This window comes from Coffea eugenioides, chromosome 6 (assembly GCF_003713205.1).
Source record: "Coffea eugenioides isolate CCC68of chromosome 6, Ceug_1.0, whole genome shotgun sequence".
Classification (NCBI taxonomy): domain Eukaryota; kingdom Viridiplantae; phylum Streptophyta; class Magnoliopsida; order Gentianales; family Rubiaceae; genus Coffea; species Coffea eugenioides.
Genome location: NC_040040.1, coordinates 25668991 through 25675530, shown reverse-complemented (window position 1 = coordinate 25675530; position 6540 = coordinate 25668991). Strand labels below are relative to the sequence as shown.

General features: G+C 31.5%; 1 pseudogene; it reads right to left on the bottom strand.

The window, feature by feature from the left end:
• Window positions 1–2094: 2094 nt before the first annotated feature.
• The window catches only part of LOC113773958, a 29320-nt pseudogene continuing 24874 nt past the window's right edge, over window positions 2095–6540 (bottom strand).

The following is a 6540-nucleotide window of genomic DNA, read 5'->3' as shown; positions in this document are numbered from 1 at the left end:
CAAATGATTAGGACCCTGAACAGTTTTTTTTTTACCTAATATACATACTTAAATATACTCACTTTTGGTGAACTTTAATTTGATTTACGTTTGTGCTATCTAACATACAAATAAATAATATGTAAGGGAAAAAATTTAAATAATAATAATAGGTAAGTTGGGGCTGTGGAATTTTGTATTGTCAGTTCTCTTATCAACATCTTTGATGTAGATATTAGTTTTTTTTTTTTCAAGCCGTAAATATTAGTATGTTGGATTAATTTTTTTGGGAGTTTCAATATCTAACCATGTAATTTTATGTTGGACATTATTCATATTTAATGTCGGATTGCAATATTCATGCCCTTTGTTTTTTTATCTGAGTATTGCAGGAGTCAAGAAGTTAAGCCAATAGTGTGCTTTTATGTACTTGGCAGTTGGACATGGATGAAAATCTTAGCTGTGCTAAAAGAATATTTGTGGAGCTCATAACTATATATTTAGGGCCCAATAAACAAATCATTGATAAATGTCCTTTTAGCAAATGCCTTTGAAAAGGACAAGAACTATAAGGCATTTTCAATCCGTTTAAATTTATTCCTAGATTGCAAGAAGTTTCTTTTCAAGATTCATTATTTTTAAAAGTCATTTTTTCATGCATTGTCAATATATACATGAACAAATGTAGATGCATGTCAGATAATTGACAGTAGGAATTGACATGACCTACAAAAGTACAAATTGGATGTCCCAAAATGCCTATACGAGTAATTGATTCTATCCTACTTATTCTCTTCTCTTTTCCCTTCTCCATAAAATACAAACCCTAATAGCGAAGCTATATGCCGTCTTAGGCCATTCATCACCGCCTTCTGCTTACTCCACACCATCGCCAATTCTCACAAGCTGATTTTGACCAAATTTTTCGAAGAATCATTTGCGAACTATTGATAATTGTATACAGAACGAGTGCAGTAGCATCAATTCGTTATTGGGGCTTTCAATTGTATACAGCTATTTGGATTGTTGGTCACCATCATAGCATTTAAGGTTTGGTAGGGTGGAAGGTCACAAGTTCAAACCTTACCTCTCATCAATTGCCACTATATACGGCTTGCCACTTTAAGTGGTTTAAATCCATACGATTTTACCATATTTCGAACTCAATGAACAAACCTTAGGGGAGGTAAATATAATTAAATCACACAAACATATATATACATATATTGAAAGCACCAAAATGATCTGGTGATTTAGTTTTATTGGTAATATTAATGACTTTCTTCTATTTTCAAACATAAATGTAATTTTAAGTATTATTGGGGCTTTTTATACCCTACCAACCTTAAGTTTTGTTAGAAGTAGAATTCCTTATGGAAGGGAAATTGATTTGGAAAGGTTATAGGTTATAAGTTAATTCACTTGACAAAATTTTGTGTTAAATTTTATTGACCAGGTATTAATTAAGGTCATATTCTTAAAAGTCTTGACAAACTTAGTGTATGTTAACCTTCTTAAACTTTTATAAATTCAATGTCTCATTGCACAAGATAGTTATACAAAAAACGTAGACATGGTTGAATTTAATTCAAGTGCATAAGAATCATATTTTGTTTTTCTTTTTCCGTGATGTTACTGATTCCAAAAAAAATGCGTCCAAAGATTGACATTATTGACATATATCTAATCTAATTCTAGATTAATATTAATAGAATAAGTGACCCTTAATGGCTAAATTATGTTCCCAAGGTCCTTTTCCATTTTTTTTTGCGATTATTTATTTTTTTTAAACCAAGATGCTTGGATTTTATTGCCTTAGAACAGTTTTTGAGGGGGACAGAAGCCTGACCTCAATGATACAAGACAAGTACAAGACACCTACTTACTTAAGTCGACGTCGCCGAATAGACGGGTAAGATAGTTTATCCAACCGATATTCACCCCTAACTACACCTGGTAAATCCCTCAAATGTTCATAAATACATACCGATTCAACCAAGGCACACCCCACATTGGCTAGAACATCCGCAACCTTATTGGCCTCGCGATAGCAATGCTTAAACTGTATACTCCCCTAAGAGAACTCGCAACACTGCTCGGTTATTCATGTAACACGGCCTTCAAATTTCATCTAGGAAAAATAAACTTGCTAAAGTGAATTTCCATCCTGAATAGAGTTTTGAAAATAGATTTCAGAATTAGTGAAGAACAAGAAACAAACTTTAGCTGGATAATATAGAAACTGAACATGAATTGGAAAACAAAATTTATGTAAATTAATTTTACATGGAAGAAATAGGCACCAATTGTGGAGAAACAAAAGAAAAGGGAGAAAATAAAAAAAATGAAAAAGAAAGACAGATTGAATAAATCACCAATATGATTTCGTAGTTTTGAGATTTAGGTTTTTTTTTCTGATAATACCCTTACCATATACTCCAATTACAATTAATTATGATGCGATATCTTGATAAACTAATGCCGAAACAACAACTTTTGGGGGTTTTCCTGTAATATCAATTTTCATGTTTTAGTTTAGGAATAAAATCCTATTTACGTAAACTTTCTCCAATAGAATTAGGTTTAGAATGGAATTATGCAATTATGAAGGAAAATCATTTATTGTAAACTAGTACTAGATTCCTTTGAATTGCTCTTAGAATATAAGACAAATAGGAAAAAAATCTAATCTTTTAGGAAATAAGTTAATCTCTTGGAGATACATTAAGGGAGAGCACATTTGGAATGATTTCTTTGGGTTTTGCATGTAAGGTAATACCATCTTCGAGATATATTTTGCTAGAACAAAAACTTTGAAATATTTTTCGGAAATATAATTTCATTAAGACAGTTTTTATACAAAAAAAAATTAAATTGGAATAAATTTCAAATGTAATGACTTTTGAAAACAAAACAAGTACGAAAAGTAATTTCTTGCTACAAACTTTAGAAATTAAACAATAAGATGAAATACATTTTTCTTAAGCATAAGCTAACTAACTTCGACTTTTTGAATGAAAAATTCTCAATTTTATTAATTAAAAAACAAAGTAACAAATAAAAAACTCAAGCTCTAAGCCTCAAGTAAAATAAAGAAATTAGTAAGAAAAATCTCTGTACACGTCTCTCTATTCTCAGAAATTTTGGCTTGACAAATATTATAAATTGTATTTCAATCTAATTTCACAATAACTATTGGTAAACCATTCACACGCACTTGTCCAATCATTGGACAAATATTTTTATCAAATTATAAGTATGAAATATAAAAGTTTATTTCTATGATTCACGACAAGTGCCACTAGCTATTAATGCAAACCAGCAGCATTTTTTTTAGTAGAAAATAGTAATACAGTCATGACAAAATCATGATTCACAAAAAAAGATATTTAAAAAAAAGGGACCACTCAGGTCAAATTAAGAAACTTTCGATTCCTTTTTAAAGATTCTTAAATGTGTCAATATTCATTAGGCTCAAGAAATGAAACACGATAGTAAAACCGATAAACAATCAATGCATCAAAATAGAAATATGAAATAGGCATTTTGCAGATTGAAGTTGGTAAGGACGTTGAGTCCAGATTGAATTTGGATAAAAATTGATACGTTATTACATCTAGTTGTACATTTTAAGCAACAAAAAGCAACCCAAAAAAAAAACAAGTTGAAAGAAAGAATGTTTTAAGAAGAAATATCTTTTAATCTGTAAGAAAGAATGGTGCACGAAAAGACTATCTTTTAATATCCTTTCTTACAAGTTGATGTATGGCTTCTAATAAAAATAAAGTTCAGTTCTTTTGAGTGTTTAGTTTTAACATGCTTGGTAGGATTATGAAACAAATATCAAATTTAAAATATAATTACATTTGATAGATATAAGTAACAAAATGAGTAACATTGTCCCACAAAACAAACCAAAGACTAAAATCTAAAACAAGAATAAAACAAGTAGACTAATATAAGGATATTAATTCTTTAACCATATATTTATTTGAGAGGATGTAAAATTGCAATAAAATCTCAATCTTATAAAATTATTTCTGTTTAGGCATGTCAATAGGTAGGATTTGGATTTGATCTCTTTGATTCAGATCCAGATCCATTAAATTTAATTAGACCCAAATCTAAATCTAGAAAACTTATGGGTCTGAAAAAGTCAATTTCCCACAGTTTCCAATGCCTAATGAGCTACCACCCGATATAAACTTATCCCAATACTCTTTATTTGCATGAGTCCCAAGAATCAACTCTTCAAAACGAGATAAATTCCAACGAGAAAGAGAAACATTTGTTTCCTCTTGTTGTACTCAACGGTATGCCCATTGTGCTCGACATCGTGCTACTTAACAGGAAATCTCAAGGGAAACAACACTGTTTGAGAGGTAGCATGAGCTAGAAAAATTAACCACGTTTACAGCTTGTTCCTGCTGAAAATTTCCCACAGATTCCTAATTAATGATTAGCATGACGAAGCTTCTCTAAAACTATTCTTGTTCATACAAAAATTAATTCTCAGGTACGTTGTACATGTTGAAATGTTGCCTCAAAATTCTGTTCGTTGTTTGGATATCATGAACTCGTGTATAAGTTAGCAAGTCACAAAAATACCTAGACTCGAGTCCGATGAAATATTGACCCTTTTAAGTTATTGCTGTTGTACTGGCCACCAACTTAATTGTTCCCCAGGTCAAGTCGGTTAAACTTGCCTGTAAAAGAGGGGTGAGGTTTTATACCGAGGATTATCTATTCTTCCCTAACTATTAACTTTCTACCTCCTCCTCCTTTCTCTTAGGTAACTTAGGCAACCTATGCACGGTGAGCACATACCTACAGAAACGAAATCATTTTCAAGTGTAATAGGAACCCTACTCTTCGGCTTTTCTTCAATTCCTTAATTCTCTTCTTCTCTTCCTTGATTTAATTCTATACATGAAAGCACTTCCTTCTAACAGTAAACATTATACGTCTAACCTATATCAAAATGTAAACAAGTATATGACTGGGGCCTGGGGGATTGCAGGCATTTGAACAAATATATTCAATAATTTTACATGTTAACTTCATTTTTTCCTTTTGCATCTTCATATTCTTTTTTGGGATGGGATTTAGCAATTCTTGGGCTAACAAATTGGGCAGAAGCATACTTTGCTTCTCTAGATTGCTTTGAATTTGTTCTTTTCGAGGCTAAAGGCAACTTCAATATTCTCTTGTCGGATGAATCTAACAATTGTGGGGCTAACAAGTTGGCCATAAGCATTCTTTGCTTCACGAGATTGTTTTTGAGTTTTTTATTTTTGAGGATTGTGATTCTTGACTTGTGCCCATTAAAGTAGTTATGGAACATCATTCATTCACAAAGTAACAGTGACAAGGAAAAGATGGAAGTGATGATTACCATTCCAAAGGCCATAGGACAGAATGTTATAACTACAAAGCACAAATGGGATTCCTATTCCCGTTACACTAGAAAGTATCTTCTCTCCATCTAGCAGAAGATTTTCTGTCACACAAGTCTATATCACACCTATGTTATACCTCTTATTTGGTGTAAGTTATTCAATATTTAGTGTACCTTTTCACTATGTTCGTTTGTACCAAGACTTATACCAAGAAAATACAAATTAGGACAAGTCTTGGAGTAGATTAACTTAGTTAAAATATACACCAAATATTGAACAACTCACAGCAACCAACGAGTTTAACACAGGTATAACAGGTCAGTGTGTACTAGAAGACCTTTGCCCTCTCTCCCTTATAAATGTATGTCAAATTATCATAATAGTTTCTCAACTACTTAACAAAAAGTTTTGTTAGGTAATAAAACATTATGACATAGCTACTACACTATTAATGAATAATTAAGGTGTGCATGTCAGTTTAGATACGGTTTGAGCCTTGATGAGGATCCGAGTTTGGATTGTACAAAATCAAACTCTGAGCAAACCTATGATTCTCATATAGGGTTTGAGGATGAATATGGTTCACATTTAAAATATAAGTCCCCCAACACATAAAAAATAAGACTGGTTTGTATTGGATTTGTGTAAGATCGATTCATTGTCATACCTAGTATATCTAAACTATATTTAAACACAAACAACTTTTGACTTGAGGGATGGACAAAAGGGATTTGGGACAGACACAATTGTGTTTTCATCCAATTTTATATTATTATCATATATACTGTATTATTTGACGTATAGTCATATTATCTTTTCTGTAAAATAGTTGGTATATAATATACATGATTAAAATATTTCATATATATATTCTATACAACAAGTTTGATGCAAGGACGAAACTAAAAATTTTAGTTTGAGATTCAGGACGAAATACACATGCATATATAAACTTCCGAATCAACCTGATATTTTTTGAAAATTTTGGGGAAAGGGGACAAATAGCTTAAAATACATAGGCCCTCCCTTCCTATCCCTAGTTCTATCCTTGGATTGATATACATTAGATATTATAGTGAATACAACAAGTATGCAGAACCAGGCAGAACATAATCGTACCTTCCCTAATTCAAACAAGTGCACTTATTGTTGGTTTTTAGGA